Raw genomic sequence first — 25,339 nt, forward strand, 5'->3', positions numbered from 1 at the left:
GTAGCAAACGAGCTAACCTGAAGGCAAGTGAGCGCAGCAAACGAGCTCCAACCTAAAGGTGAGTGAGCGTAGCGAACGAGCTCCAACCTAAAGGTGAGTGAGCGTAGCGAACAAACTTCAACCAGGACGTGATTGAGCCATGCGAACGAGATAATCTTGAAAATTAAGAAGTTAAACGGGGCAAAGCCCGCGGGTTACAGCTAGTTACTTATAAAATTAGATGTTAAATGGCTATTTAGAAATACTCCCCACAATGATGGTCTGAAGGTTGTCAAATATTTTCGTAACTCTAGATTCACAAATTTTAAACCTTCCACACGTTTTTTGGCAACTCTCATGCAAATTATATTAACCATAAAAAATTTAAGATTCATGCACAACCATTACTTACAAATTAAAGGCACAGCAATGGGTACACTAATGGTCACAGATTACGCTAATAATTTCATTAGTCTATAAGAGCAAAAATTTATATCAAACAATCCTTAACCTCTTCTTGTTTGGATATAGGTGATTAGTACTCAGTGTGACAAACTTTTTTTTTTGTTTAAGTACAAAGTAAATGAAGTGATGATGCATTTAAGAAGTTCCGAGTCTAAAAATTAGCTTCCCAAATAATTATTCTAAGTTTATAAAAAATTAACATGATTTAAACTTAATACAGCAATTTCTCAATTACCTGTAAATGGATTTGGGTAGGTAATGTAATTTTCGTAGTCTACATTAAATTTTGAATAAGAATAATAGACAATGACGGCGGATCAGTAGCAAAAACTCCATTGTAAATTGATTTTAAAAAAATAAGGTGTTTGATAAAAATTTAAAAACATTAGTCTATTGCATTTGTCTACACCCTGTATACAAGTAGGTGGCCAAATATTTTAAAAACTGCGCCATTTTATAAGATTTCGAACCTTATACTACACTATTGAGGTTTAGATATTCTTTTGTTTGTTTTAGTGGTTTGAATACTAGAAAACAGGGAAAGTTTTTTACTGTTTTTACTGTTCAAACTAAAACAAAAATACAAGTTTTGCTTAATACATGCCTACTTTTTATGTTTTGAATGTTAAACCAACTATCTTTTGTAGTTTCCAAACCGTTAAAGCGTACATAAGCAGACCTAAAGCTCAATAGTGAAGCATATGGTTGGAAAGCTTTTAAAATGGCGCAGTTTTAACATATATTTGGCCACATTCTTTTATACAGGGTGTAGACAAATTCAATAGACCAATGTTTTTAAAGTTTGTATCAAACAACCTTTTTTTAATCTTTAGGTATATTTACAATGAAGTTTTTACTATTGGTGCTCCATCGTTTTCTATTATTCTTGTTCAAAATTCAATGTATAACACGAAAATTACATTATCTACTCAAATCCTTTTACAGGTAATTGATAAACTGCTGTTACAAGTTTAAAAACGTGTTTTTTTTACTCAAAATAATTCTTTGGGAAGCCAACTTTTAGACTTGGAACCTTTCAAATGCATCACCACACTTCATTTACTTTGTACTTACACAAACAAATGTTTGTTTATCTGAGTACCAATCACCCTGTATAGATGATATCTTTATTCTTTGGCAATATTGTGTTAATTCACTGCCAAATTTGCTACAACATTAAATAAAATTTTCTTGCGTGAAATTTGCTTGGAATTATGTAAACTAAATAGTTTTTTTCTTAGATGATAGTGTTTTCGTTGGAAAAAACTAACATAAACCCAAATGTGTTATTAAAGAACTACATAATCAAAATTGTCAACCAACATGGACAAATCAATCCCTAAAAGCTTGTCAATTTGTGCTCTAACTCTCTGCAGTGAATAATATGATTTTAGACAGTACATAACCAAATTGAATTCTTCGTTCATTGAAAGAGGCTATCTTAAAAAAAATATATTTAATTAAATGAAAAACACAACCAAAAAACGCTTTTTATGTGACCCGAAATGTATTTTTTATTATTATCATGCCATACAAAAAATTAACCGTGTAATGAAAGTAGCTCTTATTTTTTTATCTCCTCCCTGTACAAAAAATGTATTTTTGTGTGGTTATTTTACCGCATGTCATTAAAAAAAAGTTTTTGCTGAGACTGAAAGCTTAAAATTCCTTGCATATACAATTTTAAGCACGGCTGTGAACTATTTCACAATTTCTGATCGGCATATGCAAAACTATGAGTAGTACAAATGAATGCAATAGTAAAGTTACAAACAAGGTTCATCCGGTTGTTGGTAGATAACCTGTGAAACTCATTTGATTTATCAACTGTTGTGTAGACATTGTCCAAAAGAATACATTGGCCGAACCTAGAACCCTTTAGGAGTTTGAATGATAAGACATCAATTTGATGTCGTACATTAAGACGAAAGAAAAGCCATTTATAATCATGCCGCTCATCTCATGCAAAATTTTAAAGACTGGGTATACCGATAAGGCCCTTTACAAAGTAGATCCACATCAAAACCCCAAATGCAGCCAAATGGCCTTAAGAAACTTAGAATTGGCTCATCAGTTGATACTTAAAACTAAGTTCCCCTCTGGTTTGAATTTAAGTTAATATAAGAACTTCAGATTATAATTATAAATAATTATTATTATATAACAATAAACACAACCTCCTCTGACAGAAGAATCACCCCAAATATTTTCAATTTCAATTTTCAAACAAATCCTTCCAAAGGTGTACAGAATTTAAATATCTAGGAAAAATTATTGCCCAATATAACATAGAAGAACCTAAAATCAGATCACGACTGCTACTGAGCAACGACTGCTACTGTGACCACTGGGTCACAGATGTTACTGGTCGTTGTAAAACCTATTGAAAAGTAAAATTGTATGCAGAAAACCTAATTAAAAGTCTTTAAGAATATTATACTGCCTATAGTTACCTACGGATCTGAAACATGGGTACTAACCAAACAAGATGAAAGGAAGCTAATAATTTTCACAAACAAAATTCTCAGACGAATATATGGCCCAATTGAAGAAGAAGGAATTTGGAAGATTAAAACAAATAAAGAATTAAATGAGGTCTACAAAGATCCGGATATTACTGCCTTAATTAAAAGCCAAAGACTTTGATGGGCAGGACATGTCTACAGGAGACCTGAAGAGTCAGTCTTGAGAACAGTGGCGGATGCTGTACCTGTTGGAAGAAGACCTTTAGGACGCCCAAGGCTGCGATGGTGGGACCAAGTTCGGAGGGATATGAGAAGGATGTCCGTTACAGAGGAGATGATGAAGGACCGAGAAAGATGGCGCAGAGCTGTTGGAGAGGCCAAAAACCTGCTTAGGTTTGAGTGGCCAGCTAGGTAAGGTGAGGTAAGAATTTAAGATTTTGTAAGGTAATTTAACTGTCAGCCAAATTTAAATCTTTCTTTGGGTCTGATTTTAATTTTATCCATGATATATTTTTAATAATATATTCTCATTCAAAATTCAGTTATATGTAAATTGTTTACTTTCAAATTTGTTTTGTTCATTTTTTCATGTTCCTTTTTCTTGTCTTTGTAAACGTTCATATAACAAAGGAAAATTATCACTGTTTTACATTTCGTTGATCATTGGTCACTAAGAATCTGTATAAGTCCATGATTGCGAAAACTTGAGTAGTCTTGAAGGCTTGAAGGTGTAGGGTGGGTTAAAATTAAATAGTTCGTGATCCAGAATGATCGGGTCATGGGAACGGGTTATTATGTTATTTTAAAATTGCCATTTTAAAATAGCATAAAATTGCCTTCATTTTTAAGGGAATTGGTGGGTTTTACTGCATAATTTACTTATTTTCAACATTTAAATTGTGTATTTCAAAAGGTTCATTATGTGTGGCGTCTTTATTTTCTAAAACAATTAATTACGTTTGTAATTATGTTATATCATTGGTGGTGTACATGATCGAAATTAGGCTACTGCCTTTATATGGTGGATATGCTATATTATAATGTAAAATAATATAATTATAATATAAAAATATTATAATTTTTACTTTATTTGAATGTAACAAATAGTATTTATTCTGTTCCTTCCTCTTAAATCATGGACAGGCCCAATTTCATTACAACCGTTGTGTAGAGCTTAGTTTGCAGGTTTGCTGCGGTGGAGATATTAATTAGTCAATATCATGCATTGTAATGTAAATATATTTTTTAATCGGCTTAGTTCATCTTCTAAAATCTCTTAAAAGGAACAAATACACATAAAACTGCGGTAATATGCTGTATATATTTTCAATAATTAACATTATGCATTCTTAAGAGTGAAGGAAAAAATAATATAAATTCTATATGACAAAAAAACATTATTCATGTTCAACATAAACTACACTTAGGCCTAACTTTTTTTAGTTTGAAATTTGTTTCTTTGTTTAAATTAAACTTAGGAAAATTATGTAGATTTTTCAGAGTGATGAATGTATGATGTGAACAGCTCAAAAAAGAAAAGTAAAAGTATAAATTGCTTACTGCAATGAAGTGTGGTGGGGTACAACATGTGTCCTCTTCTATGGCAATTAAGGAACTAGCTTTAGAGATAACGTCGGGGTTGATCTTTGATACTAAGTCTGTTTATACACCCAACCTTTCCCTGTAATTTTCCAAAAATCGTAAAGCATTTTTTTGCAGTTATCCAGGTTGGGTGGATAAGGGATTGGGGAAATTATTGTACTGAGTTGTCTAGGGTGGAAAGGGGGACATGATTAAACTACCTCGTCACTGGAACTGTTATAGGAAATCCAAGGTGCTAAGCTGGTTTTACATAAACATATAATATAATTTGTTTATTTTGAGTGTACATAGCGCTTAATTCTCTGGATATTTATCTGATCCGTCGTATGCTAAACAATTACATAACCCCAACAAATATTTCTTCAAAATACCTTTCTTAGCAATGATGAATGAGTATTTCTACTGTTAATTTACTTACTTATGCTACTATGAAAAAATATATGGGCTTAGCCACTAGATAAACAGAACACGCTTACACATCTGGCAAGTACGATTACCTCCTTCTGGTTTCAGATATAAAACGTAAGGCACAATGCTAAGTATAAGTTTATCCATTATTCAATCTAACATCATTTGTAGACGATTTGTTTGAGGAGGAGAATCCCGACTCCAAACAGATTTCTGAAGTTAGTGATCGTAAATTCTCCAGGCACTTTTGGATTCATAACACTGGTATATCCACGTTGTCTTTCTTAAACATGTCTCCACAATAAACCCATCTGGCGGGCATATAAATTGTCTTATTAATACAATTCATGTTAGTTTGATTGTGATTATAATTTCATTGTTATTTTATAAACCTTCAAAGGTGTATTTGCATACAGTAGGTTTGAATGATAGTCAATAAAACATGTATAAACGTGTTTTAAATATTATAGATGGATCGTTGAAACCGTAAAAAATAATTTCCTTCATTTTTTAAGGGAATTGGTGGGTTTTACTGCATAATTTACTTATTTTCAACATTTAAATTGTGTATTTCAAAAGGTTCATTATGTGTGGCGTCTTTATTTTCTAAAACAATTAATTACGTTTGTAATTATGTTATATCATTGGTGGTGTACATGATCGAAATTAGGCTACTGCCTTTATATGGTGGATAGGCTATATTATAATGTAAAATAATATAATTATAATATAAAAATATTATAATTTTTACTTTATTTGAATGTATAATGTTTCTACATTCCTATATTTCTATTAAATATAGGCTTACGATAATATTTTATATTACTTTGCACATTTATTTAAATATATTTTTTTAATAAACCTTTTTTATATATAAATCAGTTATGAACTATATACCTTATGATAAGTATTATTAAGAAATTTACTTAGGTAAAATTGTTATGAGAAAATGTTAGATGCCAGGAAAACTTTATAATACTTTACTTTTCTGGAGGGTAAATTTATTTTAAATAATTTGAATCTGAATTTCATTTTGATGTTATGGTAAAGTTAGCTTACAATAATGTATACACAAACACACCCGCTGCAGCAAACCTAGCAACTAAGCGAATTTCCATTTGTCTGAATTGATTTTCAATCATATATATTTAAATAACATTAGGTTTAACGAGTATCTAGGTTGGCTGCTACAAGGAAACTAATACTGTAAAGTGTGCTTTTAATAAAATATTAATAGCTTTAATATAAAATACACAAATTTGAAAAGTTTTATCAAAATGTATCCATAAACAAGCAAACTACAACATTTTATAATATTCTCCATAAGAATAACATGGGAATTTTAAATTTAGAATTTTTTCATTTTCTCCGTTACCAATAACGATACCAAAAACACTTTCATATACCGAATTATATGTTTTTAAGCTCTTTAAAAAAGTCTGGAGAGAAATTGGAATTTTTTTGTTTTGAGGGTCAAAAATGAGAAAACCCATTTTTTACCCCATAAGACCCCATTCCCATAGTCTGATCATGCTGAGTCGTAAACTCATTCAGGTTTACCCCACCCTACACCCTTAAACCAATTTTCATCAAAATCAGACAAAAATTACTCTAGTTATAGCGTTCACGGACGTCTATATATATAAACTAGCTGACCCTCGAACTTCGTATCGCCTAAGTTATAGGTTTCCCCTAAGACAGACCGATGGAAAGAAAGTACCGTTACGTTTAATTTTCAAGTTGATCTCGTTCGCATCACTCAATCACGTCCTGGTTGAAGTTCGTTCGCTACGCTCACTCACCTTTGGGTTGGAGCTCGTTCGCTGCGCTCACTTGCCTTCAGGTTAGCTCGTTCGCTACGCTAACTCGCCTCCAGGTTGAAGTTCGTTCGCTACGCTCACTCACCTTTGGGTTGGAGCTCGTTCGCTACGCTCACTCACCTTTAGGTTGGAGCTCGTTCGCTGCGCTCACTTGCCTTTAGGTTGGAGCTCGTTCGCTGCGCTCACTTGCCTTCAGGTTAGCTCGTTCGCTACGCTAACTCGCCTCCAGGTTGAAGTTCGTTCGCTACGCTCACTCACCTTTGGGTTGGAGCTCGTTCGCTACGCTCACTCACCTTTAGGTTGGAGCTCGTTCGCTACGCTCACTCACCTTTTGGTTGCAAATTTGCTGTTGTCATAAATGTAAAATAAATAATAGTGCTGCACCCTGTTGGTAATCCTTGTAACTTTAATGCTATTGAACATCATAGAACAGAACCAACTTGTTTAATTGAAACAGCTGTTAAGATTCATTAATTCCATTTCTCATAAGGTTAACATGGGAAACTCCATAGCCACTGGGGCGAAGCCCTTTTAAGAATTTCGAAACGGGAAATAGTTTACGTCCGATTCGCATACCTACAGAATTTACACACCAAATTTCATAACGATCGGTGAAGTCGTTCCGGAGGAGATTGCAGACAAACACTGTGACACGAGAATTTTATATATTAGATTAGAACGAATTGTGTTTTTGGCCTCTTGGGACTAAAAAATAAAAAGTAAATCGGTCCCGGGTCTAGGTCTTACCGTGCCACCTACGGTAATAGCTACTTCCCTATAGGGAAATTCACTAAAAGAGGCTAGTAATATGTGTTTATTACCTAAAAGCATTGCTGGGTCAATACGATGCCTGATGTTTTATATTTACGAGTGAAGCGTTTTATCATCGTGAAAAGCTGTACAAAGTGCCCGAGTGTCCGCTTAACGCTTGTCACGTTCGTCATTTCGTTCCAGCACTTTTTCCCAACATGCGTTGTCGTGAGGAGTGTAGGTAGTTTTTAATACGTTATATAGAAATGTATTTCCACACCTTTTGATTAAATTAAATACTCTATTATAAATTACATTTGCATATTCATAATATAATTAAAATCATCCTTATGACCATAAAAAATTATATAATGTTAAACATTATAAAATTAACTTTGTATTTAAAACGAACTCGTTCTTAAATTATTAATATAGTCATTGTTATATTTCACTAGGGTTTAATTTTTCAAAATAGTTAAAAACACGTTGCATGAAAAAGTATACCTATATTAACATTAGCTAATGGAAAACATACAATAACTTACTACGATTGAAAAGAAATTATTGAAATATAATTTAAATATACTAATTTATTGTTAAACTATATTCGTGCAGACCTTGTATTTTAATAAAAAAAGACCACAAAATCTTTGCGGAGGGAAGACGCAAACTACCTACAACTTTTGTTTTAGTGATAACGGTTTAACTTATTTTCTTTGAGATAGACTAATATTTTAATACTTTCTTATTAAATGGCGACCATACAAAGTGGGTATTTTAAGTCAAGTATGAATGGAGATGAGTGTAGGATGAGTGGCGCGATCTTAGTCTTTGTTAGTGACTAAGGCCGACATTCCTTAGACACAGCTGTTAATTAATAGCCAATGCTAATGGCAACTAAAGGACCTACAATTTATAATGGAATCCGAAATACATTTTTGCCTTGGTATATACGAATCAGTCTAATTATCAGAAAAGTACTGCGGATAGTCGTAGTACTCACTCGTACGGACGTTAATCCACACCGGGGAGTATTGCAACCACAGTACATGCCTATAAATATCCACAATTCGTGACCTCCTAGTAGCTGGATTACAGGACGACGCCACCCGTCCCAGTTATGGTAATATAATATAATATAACACAATACAAAGAAAAGATCCATCGTTATGTACAGAACAAACATTTCTGGATAAATGGATATTATAATATATCAGTTTTCTTTAAAGCAGTTTTATAATAACTCAAGAGATAGCGTCTGAGCTTACACGATTACGGTTTCTTTCACACACGCTAACAGCATGTCGTCTGGTCGTTTGTAACAGTTTTAGCTATAAATCATAAATGATCAGACCTTCTACAGGCTGTGCGAGGCAAATGAATTAGCTCCAGCGTGGCCAACTTTATGATTATGTTATAATTAATTTAAAAATATTACGCCTAAATAGCTTTTAATACCTATCATACTTTTATAGAGAGTAACTATAATGAATGTGGCACAATTATATCTACATAAATGACTACTAGAGTAGGTTTTAACATTTATCTAATACTATTCTAGTAGCACCCTAAAAACCGAAATGAATCGTTTACCTGACCATAGAATGTCAGTAGTTATGGCCGGTCCATTACGTACACTGGTTAAACTGTAATCTGAGAAAAAACACATCTTGTTTGGGTTTTTACGAAACTTTGGTTTTAACCATGTAGATAATGACTAAGCTTACAAACATTTATTCGGTATGGTTTTTAAGATCAAATTCCTTGCACGAGCATTTAGTAGAGAACAACAAATATGACTTAAATGTACGCATGGTATGCTTCACACTTTTATAATGGAATAGAAAGTTTACTTGCACTATCAAAAATAAATATCTTGATTAAGCCGTTACTAAACATAATTCCAAATGCAACTTTTGTATGTGGTGAGGGAGCCTGGTAAATTGTGGCAAATGCAACAATTTTAAAATACTCCTAAGTATTTTAAACTATTACCAAGAAAAGATTTCTTATCATTATAAACTGCATATTATGCAATGGTAAATTTTAAGGCGTTCTACTGTCAAAAGACATGTAAAATAACAAGTCTTTAAAATACAAAACAATATAGTGTCATTTTAACTCCTATAGTTCTGCAATAACTGGAAGTCGCCTTGTTTATTTACGTGACAAAAAACTGTTGTAAGTATTTTCAAACCCATTTTAATTTACGAGTATTTACAGTTTTTTTAAATGTAACATGCTGTTTTCTTCAATCATAATTTTCAGCAATAATTTTGAATGTTTGCTATTTCATCATTGTGTTATAGCCTGTTGCTCTTCATATTTTGTTTGGTATTATTTTGATTATAAAAATGAGTTTTAATATGAATCATTATTGAGATTTAAAACTAACCATAGTTCAAAAAAATGCCTTATAAATAAAAATAAATCGCATGTGGCAGTCTATTGGTCTTTAGTAAATTGCCTAAACCATAAAATCTAAGTTTCTTATCCACTTAATCATTAATCATTAATCATTAATTATTAATCATTAATCATTAATCATTCTTATCCATTAACCGATAGTCCTACAATTCCCTTAACAATGGAATTTTAATATTTAATTATTTGCTTTGTATAATTACTCAAAGATCTAAATTTAGATATTTAGGTCGTAAATAAAAAAAATGACTGTGCACCCTGAAATTATTATCTTCTTTTAAATTTATTAATTTAAACATATAAATCCATCCGATTAATAATTCATTCGATAATTACTTGTTGTTCTGACCAAAACAGAGTTTATAGTTTTTATAAAATTCCCAATCTTTACAAGAGTAAAGATTAAGTAACGCTCATCAAAAGATATCCATAAACAAGCAAGCTACAACATTTTACAATATTCTCCATAAGAATAACATGGGAATTTTAAATTGACCATATTTTTAGTTTTCTCCGTAACCAATAACCGTACAAAAACACTTTGATATACTGAATTGTTTGTTTTTTTTAAGCTCTTTAAGCTGATTTAGAGGAAAATTGGAAAATTAATCATTAATCATTAATCATTAATTATTATTCATTAATCATTAATCATTAATCATTAATCATTAATCATTCTTATCCAATAACCGATAGTCCTACAATTCCCTTAACAATGGAATTTTAATATTTAATTATTTGCTTTGTATAATTACTCAAAGATCTAAATTTAGATATTTAGGTCGTAAATAAAAAAATGACTTTGCACCCTGAAATTATTATCTTCTTTTAAATTTATTAATTTAAACATAGAAATCCATCCGATTAATAATTCATTCGATAATTACTTGTTGTTCTGACCAAAACAGAGTTTATAGTTTTTATAAAATTCCCAATCTTTACAAGAGTAAAGATTAAGTAACTGTCATCAAAAGATATCCATAAACAAGCAAACTACAACATTTTACAATATTCTCCTTAAGAATAACATGGGAATTTTAAATTGACCATTTTTTTAGTTTTCTCCATAACCAATAACCGTACAAAAACACTTTGATATACTGAATTGTTTGTTTTTTTTAAGCTCTTTAAGATGATTTAGAGGAAAATTGGAAAATTTTGTGTTTTATGGGTCAAAAGTGAGAAAAACAAATTTTTACCCCATAAAACCCCCCATAAACCCCCCTGTTCCCATGGTCCGATCATGCTGGATCGCAAACTCATTCAAGTTTATCCCGCCTTACACCTTTAAACCAAATTTCATCAAAATCGGATAAAAATTACTCAAGTTATCGTGTTCACGGACATATATATATATATATATATATATATATAAAATGTAGGCAAAAGTGGTGAAAAAGGCAGACACCAACCCATACAAAAGATATAAGAATAATTTAATAATTTAAGAATTGCTGTGATAAAAGGATTTTCCACTGATTTCGTAATGGAACGTTATATTGCAAAACATGACATGATAAAGAAGAAAATCAATTTTAAAATCTGAAAATAACGTTGAAAATACTTATTTGGTAGAATTCAGTAACTCCTAATAAATGTGTGTTGTTTGAAATACAATTTAAAAATGAACAGCTGTTTTATTAAAAAGTATTATTCACATGGCCAAAATTTAAACAACTCTGTTGAGGGATCTTTAAAGGCTTCTGGGGCAGAGTCCTAAGGGATTTTGCTTAGTTTTTCTTTTGATAATTCATCTACAGACCAAGACCTTTCTTTGGACACCTCTACCAAGTTTCTACGCCCAGCCGTTCTCTCAAATTAGTGGGGACAAAGTTTCCTATTAAATATTTAAATTCCCCCATGTTAATCTTATGGGAGAAACTCCAACTTTGATGGCCTGTGGGGCAAAGGCCGAGTACTTTTATTACAGGAATTGGTGAAAGGGGGCGTCTACACAAAAAATACTTTATTTTGACACGTCGTTTGTAAAAATCCGTCCATTATTAACGGAGGAGTAGTGTTTTGTAGAAATCGCCTTCACGTAATACATATATAAAAATTTGAACGAATGGTGTTTTTGGCCTCTGGGGACATCAACATGAAAAAGTATATCGGTCCCGGGCCTAAGTGTTACCATGAGACCTACGGTAATAGCTACTTCCCTATAGGGAAATTCGCTAATAAGACGTTTTTGCTACATAACTTAAACTTGCTACATGGGTACGTTAAACTTAATAAAAGACTAGTTACACGTAACACAAGACTACATTAAAAAATACGCCATCTCTTATATTAATACGTAAGGGCTGTTTTTTGTGAACACTACTCCTCCCTTAATTATGGACCAATTTCAACGTTTAAGGTGTCAAAAGATTCGGCCCGATCCCTAGTTTTGTATTAGGGTTTTAGAGTTTAAAAGTTCTTACTTTTAAGGGCGTGAGACCCTTTCAGAGGTCGGGTTTCACCACAAGAATTACATTAAACAAATTTGAAAAAAAAACTGTATATAAAAAGAAACTCACCAGCTTCTTGGGAGTAAATATTAATATTTGTAATATTTAGGAGGTTATAGACCAATCCAAACAGTTAATCAGTTTTGTTGGAAAAACAAAAAAATTCTTGAGTTTAATAAAAAAGAATTACTGAAAACAGGAGGAGTTCAAGAGGAAATCTTGTACGTATGAGAAGAGTAGGAGAGAGGCCTGGTCTAACAGTAAGGAAGCCAGATACACAACCACTAGGAGAGATGAATAATTTTTACCAGTTGTGCTATGCAACTTATTTTGGAAGTAAAGACATCATGAAGAATATACAAATCATGTTGTCACAGTGGTAAAGAAAACCTACCTAATGTCAGATCAAATTAATACATGCAAGAAATGTTTATTGGTAACAGCTATAAGTCGGGAAACATTTGTATAAAACACAAAAAATAAGGCCGGCTTCTAAAAAAATTATAACATATTTTTACAATAAGTGTTCATTATTTCAACCCGTTATTAATAGAATGAGTATTTCATTAGTTACATAAGCTTTGAGTTGTTTTAAACTTATCGAAATCTAAAAAATATTACTGTTATTACTGCAGTTTTAAATAACACATGTATAATTGATCGATTTTGAGCACTCATAGAAGATGACTGTTATTTTTTAATAACTCTTGTATAATGCCGGTACTTGACAGTTGTGACAGTCGATTTCTAGCAACAGGCACACGAGTCCCCTAGATTATTATTGTATTTTCTTCTATGTTGGACTAATGATTTTAAGGATTGTTTTGTATTTAAGAATGACGGTTAATTATAGAAAAATGTCAATGTACTGGCTAGTGGAGTAGGCAGTCTTTGTCAGAATTACAAGTCTAGTAGACTTAAGTAAATACATCTCCAGTCAATGTCTAATCTGTCTTACGATTAATTTATAGCAAGACCTATTAATTCTACTCTACTTTATTTTATTAAATATATCAAAGAATGAGACAACTTATAGTGTTAATTCTTTCAGTAGGGCCTACACAATATGTTAACAATTAGTTTGCTTTAAAATCATCATCACAGGCTACTCTATAGGTACGCTATAAATAACCCCGACAATTAACAAATGTAAATAAACAAAGGGAAAATGTTTACATTCATGGGCAAGTTTGTCTTGAATCAGCATTGAACCAATCAAAGAAAATAACGAACCATAAGCCGTTAGATAATTGCTCATAATGTCACAGTTCATAAAAAATAATTGTTGCTAAAATAATTGATAATTGTTCATAAAAAATTAATAGCAATCAGATGTTTTGTATACGAATAACCCTTTACACATAAAGCATCCCCATAGGAGAAAGAAGGCGATTCATTAAAGATGCATTGCCAGTGTTCTACATTATTCTAAGCTTTTCTTTCTCTTACCAAGACAAAGCAGCACAAATCATTAGTATGTTTACAGTTTAGTGCCCTACTTTCATAGCAGTTATTGTAAAGGAAACTTTATTAGGAAATGGTTAGTATAAAAAAGACCAGTAGGCAACTTACGAATGTCTAATCATGATTGCAAATTAATATTGGTAAGATCAAACATCATAAAAAGGCGGAGGAGCTTATTAGAAAGAACTCTTTATCATAAAGTAAATTACGAAATGATGATGTTTAATAGTTACCAGAAATCACTTATATTGTTATCTAAATATTTCTTAGTATTTCGTAAACGGCAAGAAAAGATGTTTTTGAAATGGACTCCTAGAATAAACTTAATCATATAATTGATACAACTTAAACGGGAATCTATATTAGACTATTTTCAAATAAATATCAAAAGAAGTTATGTCCTTAAATAGCTTAAAAGTTTGTTGCAAATTAAATTAGTAAATTTGTTGCGTACGTGTTTTTTATTTAATCAAAAAAATTGTAAAATAAAATAACACACTTTAGGAGTTTAGGTCTATATCAGGAAGATTTATCAAATACTATATTTTGATTGATCAAAATCCGTTGAGTATGAAGAATCTCTACAACATGTGTACAAAGAAATAGTTAAATATATTCATTGAATTGAAATAAAAGTTAATAAAAAAAGTTTAAATAAAAAAAAACACTACAACAAGAATATTAAGAATATATAAAATTAGATCTTTAAATCGGTGGAGATATCTGAGAACTCAAAAATACTTCATAAAATATTGTTTGAAGAGTCGCGGCCGCCTGTTTGTTTTACTGGCGGGCCACGAGCGTTGTATATCGAGACTATTATGATGGCAAACAGTTTGGACAGTTAATGGATTGCGATCAATATTTCATAAAAAAATATTTGACTAAGGTCAAATATGTGGGTTTTTTTTTTAGTTTTCTTTTAGATACCTTATAAATAGGGTTGTGACATCAACTGGTCATAATACACAGTTAAAGATGTAACCAGTTAAATGTAACCATAAAAGTTTGTTTGTATAATGTACAAACATTATACAAGTACTCTCTTTGTAATCTATATTCATGAGCTGAGGACGTTTACAGATCGTAGATAGTGTTTTACACCATATTTATGTATTTACGCGTATACTTCCAATTTTTACACCGTTCACCAACTACAATCTTGGGTTCTGATCTTTTGTTTTTGAATCTAGACGATCCCATTACATTTACCAGTACTGTATCTAATCTTTGGCCATCTATAAAACTGAAAATGATAATTCCAAAATGATAATGGGTTCGTCGTCAATAATTTTTTAGAGGTTTATTCATTTGTATTTGTAATAGTATGAGACAAGTATGTCATGTGAAGGTCGACTCATATTATCACATTTTATCTTTTAACAGTAGGTATCTCATTGGAAGAACATTAGAAAATATTTATATATTGATCTAAATCAGAGAGACAAAAACTTAAATTAAGGTACTTGTCGTCATTAAAGGTCCCCTTTCTTATTACCCCTTCTAGCCATCAATTTAGTTCATAAATGCAAAAGGGTATATAACGTTATTATTAACAACTTCAAGTGGTTCCCAATGACTTCAAAAATAAAATTCTAAATAGCAAATGCGTCGTATAACTATTCAGATTTTTTTATGTTTCAAAGAATATATGGTTACAACATATTTCCTAAGTTTAATGTATAGCTGCCTGAAATATAACAACTGTAGTATCAGCCAATATCATAGTACTTTGGAGGTGCAGCATAACAATAATATGTCATACCACTATATATAAGTTTATATTTTTTTACTATCTATTGTAACCATAATAATTTGTACACAAAATAATAGCCATTATGAGTGTTATGTATGCCACATTTGAGCTTAAAGTTGGTATTCATGAACCATCATATGTTATTTCTTTATCGTAGAGGTGACAGAACTGTGTGTATGTATTAAAGATTAATGCTGTGATGGGTAATTTATACCGGTATATGTGCAATACTGGTTGCCTTAAAATGTGACACAAGCTGATGAACTATTTAGTACTGTAATGCAAACCCTCCTATGTTGAGTGGTCTGGGTAAATGTTTAACGAACGTTAAAGAAGGAATGAGAGCTTGCCCTATTATGTGCAATATACTATATTGAATATTATATCCTCAGCAGGACCCTACTCACTTCAAATATCTGTGATTGTTTTTTTCTGTGGCGTATAAACCCCACCACCTCAGCACACCTGCAGTCTAAGTAAATTTCTATTTACCTAGTTGGATTTTCACAAAATTATTCCCCTAGAATAGTCACCTGTATTCCCTATTTATATAACATTAATGTTACTGAGAACTTAGGTTTGCTGCTACAGGAAAGGTTATGAAATGGTGTGTTTCTTAAAGCAATATTGATAGCTTAGTTTGGAATAAACTAAATTTAAATTGTTTTTGTAATTTAACTTTTAAAAATTAAATTGACCAACATTTTAAAACAAAAAAAGTTTTGTTCATGATTATTTGCTGAAAATAGTTGTTTATCATTGCTGATATAAATCGTACACCAAATTTTATGAATAAATATCTTAAATAGTTTTGATATATAAATTTGTAAATTATAAAAATCAAAATGGAATATATCTCGCTAAAGAGTACATATTGTAAAATATGTTATTCTTGCTTTTTGTTAAATGTTATTTGTAAAACTATTTGCCAGAGTTTTGCTGTTTACTTACGGGACACCCGGTATATATACAGAGTGAACTCATTGCAATTTTGGGAAATAGTGGGTATTTAGTGAAAACATCAAATGGAAACGTCAATTTCTTTCTTTTGACATAAATAATTAGAACTCCGCCTTTTCAAAAATGGCCGTCATTTTCCAATATGACGGCTTACTTTTAGATTTTCTATAAACCCTTGTATCTTATGATGGTTTTAGAATTAAAATTTAAAACGTTTTATTCGTTACATCTTTCCTTTAAAGCTACTCGTTTTAGGAGCGAAAACGTGTTATACTTTGGATCAAATGGCTTACTCTCTATACATTGTGCATCCTGCAGCTCCTAAACGAGTAACAGTAAAGATTGGAGAGGAAATGCAAAGAATAAATAATTGGTCTTAAAGTTGCATCTATAAAAAATACCCCCGCCACAGCGAACCAGCAGACTAAGCGAATTTCAACTTGTCTGATTACATTTTTACTCAAATATTTCCATAAATAAGACACATTTATTCCAAATTTAAATAGCATTAGATTTAAGAGTGCTTAAGTTTGATGCTACGGGGAAGGTAAAAAATGTTTTTTGACCTTACGTCAATAGTAAAGGATGAAATAAATAAATTTGCCAAATTTTAGCGAATTTCCCATATAGGGAATAAGCTATTACCGTAGTACTCATGGTAAGACCTGGACGCGGGACCGATTTTTTTTCGATTTGAGGTCCCTAGAGGCCAAAAACACCATCCGTTCAAATTCATATATATATCGGACACACACACACATATATATATATATATATATATATATATATGTGTGTGTGTGTGTCCGTCAGCACGATAACTCGAGCAAAAATGATCCGATTTTGATGAAATTTGGTACAAACGTGTAAACCTACGTTTATTCGAACGAGTTCGCGATCCAGCATGATCGGACCATGGGAACGGGGGTTTACGGGAGGTTTTATGGGGTAAAAAAAGGTTTTTCCCATTTTTGCCCCAAAAAAACATAAAATTTAGCAATTTCTTTCCAAACCATTTTGTAGAGCTTAAAAAAACAAATAATTTAGTATATTGAAGCGTTATTATGCGCCTAATCGTTACGGAGAAAATTCCAAAAAATTGTAAATTTAAAATTCCCATGTTATTCTTATGGCGAATAAGTAAACTGTTGTAGTTTGCTTGTTTATGAACATATTTTGATCAAATTTGGAAAATGTTTTTATTTCTTACTAACTATTAACATTTTACAAAAAAAAAAAACAGTTTTACCCTCCCTGATGCAGCAAACCTAAGTACTTGTTAAACTAATTCTATTTAAATAGGGAATAAATGTTATTTTTTTAAGTAGACATTTTAGTGTAAATCCAACCAGTCAAATGGAAATTATATAGTCTGCAGGTTTGCTGCGGCGGGGGTTTTGTATGGTTATTGGTTACGGATAAAATTTTAAATTAAAAATTCCCATGTTATTCTTATGGAGAATAAGTAAACTGTTGTAGTTTGCTTGTTTATGCATATATTTGGATCAAACTTGTCCAATCTATTTATTTTATACTAAGCTATTAATATTTTACTATAAAATATGTGTTTTTTTTAAACACACTTTATTACACTGTAGGCAGTAAACCTAGGTGCTCGTTCGTTATACCTAATGTTATTTGAATAGATTTAATTGAAAATCAAATCAGGCAAAATGGAAATTCGCTTAGTCTGCAGGTTTGCTGCGGCGGGGGTATTATCAATATATATCCATAAACAAGTAAACTACAACAGTTTTCATTTTCTCCAAAATAATAACATAGGAGTTTTAAATTACACTATAGGCTCATCAATACCCCCGCCGCAGCAAACCTGCAGACTAAGTGAATTTCCATTTGCCTGATTGGATTTACACTTAAATGTCTCCTTAAAAATATCACATTTATTCCCTATTTAAATAGAATCAGTTTAACACATACTTAGGTTTGCTGCAACAGGGAGGGTAAAAGTGTTTTTTTTTTGTGTAAAATGTTAATAGTTAGTAAGAAATAAAAACATTTTCAAAATTTGGGCAAAATATGTTAATAAACAAGCAAACTACAACAGTTTCTTATTCTGCATAAGAATAACATGGGAATTTTAAATTTACAATTTTTTGGAATTTTCTCCGTAACCATTAGGCGCATTATAACGCTTCAATATACTAAAATATTTGTTTTTTTTAAGCTCTACAAGACAGTTTGGAAAGAAATTGGAAAATTTTATGTTTTTTGGTCAAAAATGGGAAAAATCCCCGTTCCCATGGTCCGATCATGCTGGTTTGCAAACTCGTTCGAAAAAACGTAAGTTTACACGTTCGTACCAAATTTCATCAAAATCGGATCATTTTTGCTCGAGTTATCGCGCTAACGGACACACACACACACACACACACACATATATATATATATATAATTATGGTTGTGATTAGGGCTACTATTATATTAATAATTTGAAACATTATAACAACATTAAGTACCCTTTCAAATTCATTTTAATTAAGAAACGACATGTTTCGACACTTAGGTCATAGTCATGTTTTTTTTACAAATACAATAACAGAATAATGAAAAGAATAAATATAGTCATATGTTAAGCTAACTTAAAATTTAGAGGATCTTGATCTATTCTTTGTTTAATTTTGCGTATATTATATAATATTTCTGTTTTATTGCAATTGTAGGATTTTTTGAATATCGGATTTGTTTTGTTGATGTTCATGGTGTTCAGTAAATTTTGAGGAAATCTTTTGTAATTTGTGTATATATGAAAATCTTCCTTGACATTTAATTTTGTTTTATTTCTTTCATATTCTAAAATTTCATTTATATTTTTGTATTCATGTTGAGTTTCGATAAGGTGCTCTGCAAAATTTGATTTCATTGTCGTTTTGTTACCTGATTTTAACGCTTGTATATGTTCTTGGAACCTTTTTTTAAAGCTACGACTTGTTTGGCCAATGTAGGATTTATTACAGTCTGAACATTTAATTTGATAAATGCCTGATTTGTTTATATCTTTAACTTGGTTGTTATATGCTTCATTAGACATTTTGTTTTTTATCATCTGAAAGGCATTATTTTTAGTTCTGTAACTTATTTTCAAATTATAATTTTGGAAGGTTTTTCTTGTTGCTTTGTTTAAGGTTGTACTATGGGGTATGCAAATAAATTCTTTTCTATTGTTTTCTTCAATCGATCTTTGTGTTTCAAATTTCTTCTTAATTTTCTTTCGAATCATTTTTTCAATTATAGAAGATTTGTACCCATTTTTCAAGGCTAAATATAGGATGATGTTTTTCTCTTTTTCAAAATCTTTGCTTGACATTGGTATATTTACTAATCGATGTGTCATTGAATGAAAAGTTGACAATTTGTGCTGCCACGGGTGATTTGAATTTGATGGTATGATTATGTCTGTTGTAGATGGTTTTCGGTATATTTTAAACTTATGCATGTGTCTTTCTTTCCAAATTGTTATGTCTAGAAAGTTGATTTGAGAATTTTGTATTTCTTTAGAGAATTTAATTTGCGATGAAAGAGAATTTATGTGTTTTGTAGTTCTTCTGCTTTAATTTGAGTGCCTTCAAATAGGCAAAGAATGTCATCAACATATCGGTACCAGTACAATATTTTTGATTTGTAAGGATTTGTTTCGTTTAAAATCTTGGTTGTTTCTAGATTGTTCATGTAAATATCTGCTAAAAGTCCAGAGAGGGGAGAGCCCATGGGTAAACCGTCTTCTTGTATGTAAAATGAATTGTTGTATTGAAAATAATTTTGGTTTAGTGTAACTTTGTTAGTTTGATTACGTCATTAATTTGAGGTCTTGTTAGTGTTCCATAGTCGATTAATTGTTGTTCGAGTATCTCAATGGAAATTAAATTCTCTAAAGAAACACAAAATTCACAAATCAACTTTCTAGACATAACAATTTCGAAAGAAAGACACATGCATAAGTTTAAAATATACCGAAAACCATCTACAATAGACATAATCATACCATCAAATTCAAATCACCCGTGGCAGCACAAATTGTCAACTTTTCATTCAATGACACATCGATTAGTAAATATACCAATGTCAAGCAAAGATTTTGAAAAAGAGAAAAACATCATCCTATATTTAGCCTTGAAAAATGGGTACAAATCTATAATTGAAAAAATGATTCGAAAGAAAATTAAGAAGAAATTTGAAACACAAAGATCGATTGAAGAAAACAATAGAAAAGAATTTATTTGCATACCCCATAGTACAACCTTAAACAAAGCAACAAGAAAAACCTTCCAAAATTATAATTTGAAAATAAGTTACAGAACTAAAAATAATGCCTTTCAGATGATAAAAAACAAAATGTCTAATGAAGCATATAACAACCAAGTTAAAGATATAAACAAATCAGGCATTTATCAAATTATATTTTCAGACTGTAATAAATCCTACATTGGCCAAACAAGTCGTAGCTTTAAAAAAAGGTTCCAAGAACATATACAAGCGTTAAAATCAGGTAACAAAACGACAATGAAATCAAATTTTGCAGAGCACCTTATCGAAACTCGACATGAATACAAAAATATAAATGAAAATTTAGAAATTTTAGAATATGAAAGAAATAAAACAAAATTAAATGTCAAGGAAGATTTTCATATATACACAAATTACAAAAGATTTCCTCAAAATTTACTGAACACCATGAACATCGACAAAACAAATCCGATATTCGAAAAAATCCTACAATTGCAATAAAACAGAAATATTATATAATATACGCAAAATTAAACAAAGAATAGATCAAGATCCTCCAAGTTTTAAGTTAGCTTAACATATGACTATATTTATTCTTTTCATTATTCTGTTATTGTATTAATTTGTAAAAAAACATGACTATGACCTAAGTGTCGAAACATGTCGTTTCTTAATTAAAATGAATTTGAAAGGGTACTTAATGTTGTTATAATGTTTCCAATTATTAATATATATATATATATATATATATATATATATATATATATGAATTTGAACGGATGGTGTTTTTGGCCTCTAGGGACCTCAAAACGAAAAAAAAAATCGGTCCCGGGTCCAGGTCTTACCATGAGTACTACGATAATAGCTTATTCCCTATAAATGGGAAATTCGCTAAAATGTAAAAAAGTAAATCAGTCACTGGTCTGAGTCTTTCCACGAGATAGCACATTCGCTAAATAGAAAATCCGCAAAAAACATGGCTCAAATGAAATATGTTTAGAAGTATATGGTTTTACAATTAAAACCTGATATACATAAGCCCCCATATACAATGGTAATTGGAAATAAAAAAAAAGGATTGACACTTTAACTCTAGTTTGTTTTGAATAAAGTATTACACTGCTCATTTGAAATTTTAGTACATGGTTTTAAAATTAAACCTGATATACATAAGCCCCATATACAATGGTAATTGGAAATTTAAGATAAGAATTGACACTTTAACACCAGTTTGTTTTGAAGTATTACTGCTCATTTGAAATTTTAACAGCTAAAACTCTGTTTAGTTAAGGACCTATACGATTTCATGGTTAAATTACAGTGAGATGATAGTATTCAAGCAATTGAGATGAATAATTCGTTTTTTTATTAGGTCATTCTAATATGTATAATGAGGGGACTTTTATGAAATTGCTCATTATCAAAGGGTTCAAAATTTGTTTCCGAAGCATAATGCAACAGGTATCCATATGCCTTTCAAAGGTTGCCATAATTTACCAAATCAAATTAAAAAATAAAAGAAACCATGATATGAGATTTAATATAATCGGAACATTTGTTCCAACCAATCAGGAATACAATGGGAAGCATTTCTATCATTACTAATTTACTAATTAAAATATGTCTATTGTAGATCTTATAATTAGTATAATTTACGTAATCCGTTCAAATTCATATTACTGATGGCATTTTGGTATAGACGTGGAATCCTTTATTTAATTGATCAAGTTCACGAACCTGTATAATGGGGAACCAGCAAGAATTTGTGTTTAAACTAAATTATTGATTTTTTTATCTGAAATTTTATACTAGCTGTTGATACACAAAATAAATTTTCATTGTGCTTAAATAATTGATATGGATGTTTGAAAAAAAAATAATACAGGGAGTCAAGTAGATTAGTTAAGTGTTGATCAAAACCTAAATACAAATATATTCTGCCTCTTTGCCTCTCACGAGCGTAGAGAGAGTACATATTTTGTAATTTTAATATCGTTATAATTGTCATTCCACCATTTTAAAAATAAACCATTTGGATTACAAAGGTTAAGAAAAAATTATAATAATATATAACTATAATTTTTATACATTGTGTTTAGATAGTATTAGGGAAAAGCCGGTTAAAATAGGAAGGACACATCTTAAAAAAGGTGTAAGAGGTAAGTAGTGTTTACGTTATACTGTATTATTAATAAGTTATATAGCATTCTTAAATTGCAAACTCCTTGAAGGGTAGGTGAAGTACTTTCATCCATTTATGATACAACTAGGCTATCCTATATTATAAGAATAAATTATTTTGTTTAAATCTTCACGATATACAAAGTCAGCAATTATTTAAAACAGTCGCAACTCAGTGCAGCATGGCAGCTTTCCAGATAAGTAAACTAGACCAAGATGCTTTAAAGATGGATTGGTCGTGTAAGAGACTTTGGAACAAGATAGTTCTGCAGATTTCGTCTGCCGTCTCTTATTTTCTACAATTTCTGTGAATGATCGTTGTTAGTCATTAAATAAAGCCATAAGCTTGAGGAGATAGTCTCTGCATAGCTATCAAGAGCCATTCATTTCTATAATACAAATATCAAATTAAAAATACATTGCTAATTTTTTACATTTACTGGTACGTATTGTAAATACATGTAAATACATTCCATGTATTTATTTTAAGAACTGTTATTGATTTTCAGTTTTACTTACAAAAAGCTTTATTACAACAGAAACTAACTACAATAATACTTATTGTTTTTTTCTACATAAAGGTAATTCAGTGTCAATTATATTTTCTGTTTTAGCGAATTTCCCTATAGGGAAGTAGCTATTACCGTAGGTGGCACGGTAAGGCCTAGACCCGGGACCGATTTACTTTTTCATTTTGATGTCCCCAGAGGCCAAAAACACTATTCGTTCAAATTTTTGCATATGTATATTTAAATATATATAGACTTATATATATATATATACGTCCGTGAACGCGATAACTTGAGTAATTTTTGTCCGATTTTGATGAAATTTGGTTTAAAGGTGTAAAGCGGGATAAACTTGAATGAGTTCGCGAACCAGCACGATCGGACCATGGGAACGGGGCTTTACGGGGGGTTTTATGGGGTAAAAATTGGTTTTTCTCACTTTTGACCCTCAAAACACAAAATTTTCCAATTTCTCTTTAGACCCTTTTAAAGAGCTTAAAAAACAAATAATTTAGTATATAAAAGTATTTTTGTTCGATTATTAGTAACGGAGAACATTAAAAAATTGTAAATTTAAAATTCCCATGTTATTCTTATGGAGAATATTGTCAAATGTTGTAGTTTGCTTGTTTATGAATATATTTTGATCAAACTTGGCAAATTTATTTATTTTGTACTAAGCTATCAATATTTTACTCAAAAACACACTTTATTAGTTTCCTTGTAGCAGCAAACCTAGGTACTCGTTAAACCTAATGTTATTAAAATATATTTAACTGAAAATCAATTCAGACAAATGGAAATTCGCTTAGTCGGCAGGTTTGCTGCAGCGGGGGTATTTTTTCATCGGAATAATATGTTTGGAAGTTTTATATAAACCACAAGTGATAAGGACCAATAAAATCAGAACAGGATAATTATATGAAACTAATATTTTATTATAAAATATAAAACGCTATCAATAAAAGAGTTTTATTATTTAAACCCAAAAACATTTATTTATTGATTAGTTTTTATTACATATCATTTAGTAATAATTTTATCACAATCTTAAAAAAATACTTTAGTGTTCTTCTATAAAATAAAGTGGTTACGTAAAAACTATCACAGCATAAATCACCGGCACTCTGCAGCGCTGCTGGGGGTAGACACATCTCTAGTGCTTCCCCTTACTATCTAGAAATAAAAATAAAACACATTCAAACATATTGTATGTCAAGTCATTGAGAACAACCTTAAATACAATAAGGGAAAACGGCACTGAATCAGGAATAAATTAGTTTATGTAAATTATAATTTAAATCCTAGGTTTACTATGTTATGCAGTTTACTTCTGCATCCTGCAAGAACATCTTTTAACTCAAAACAAAGACTTTTATAAACAAAAATATAATTTTTATACTAAAATTAAATCATGGATACATTTACGATAGGGACTTAAAACCAGTAATATGATTTGATAATATTGTACCAATAAACCTAACCATATTGTTAAACAAACTTTCACATTTATAATATTAGTAAGATAATCAGTGTTTTAATGTCATATTCATCGCATAACATCGGTAAACTTGCACACGAATAACATTGTTAAGGTATAAAATCAAAATATATTTAATATTTTTTTCATTTGATCCTGATAATACTTAAGGTATGGTTAGTAAGAAAGGCACAAAGAGGTATTTGGCAGCTTACCGGTGAGCAAAGCCATTAGCCTAGTTAAAAAAAAATATATATATATATATACATTATATACCTGGGTAAAAAGTTACACTACGTTAGTTCAACTATCCTTCTGTTGGTTAACTTGAATAAACAAAACAAGCCTTCAAAAGTGTATAAAATTTATTGAATTTAAAATTAT

General features: G+C 30.6%; 1 protein-coding gene across 1 annotated transcript in view; it reads right to left on the minus strand.

Annotated features, from left to right (window-relative positions):
- Positions 1 to 24,541: 24,541 nt before the first annotated feature.
- The window catches only part of LOC128982864 (nephrin-like), a 65,187-nt gene continuing 64,389 nt past the window's right edge, over positions 24,542 to 25,339 (minus strand). The window contains exon 17 of the mRNA XM_054401911.1: positions 24,542 to 24,651. The gene's annotated coding sequence lies outside the window, so the exon portion shown is untranslated. The remainder of the gene's footprint in view (positions 24,652 to 25,339) is intronic.

The sequence above is a fragment of the Macrosteles quadrilineatus genome, unplaced genomic scaffold (assembly GCF_028750875.1).
Source record: "Macrosteles quadrilineatus isolate MER2022 unplaced genomic scaffold, UCM_ALF_1.0 Scaffold_1__1_contigs__length_201487025, whole genome shotgun sequence".
In the NCBI taxonomy this organism is placed as follows: domain Eukaryota; kingdom Metazoa; phylum Arthropoda; class Insecta; order Hemiptera; family Cicadellidae; genus Macrosteles; species Macrosteles quadrilineatus.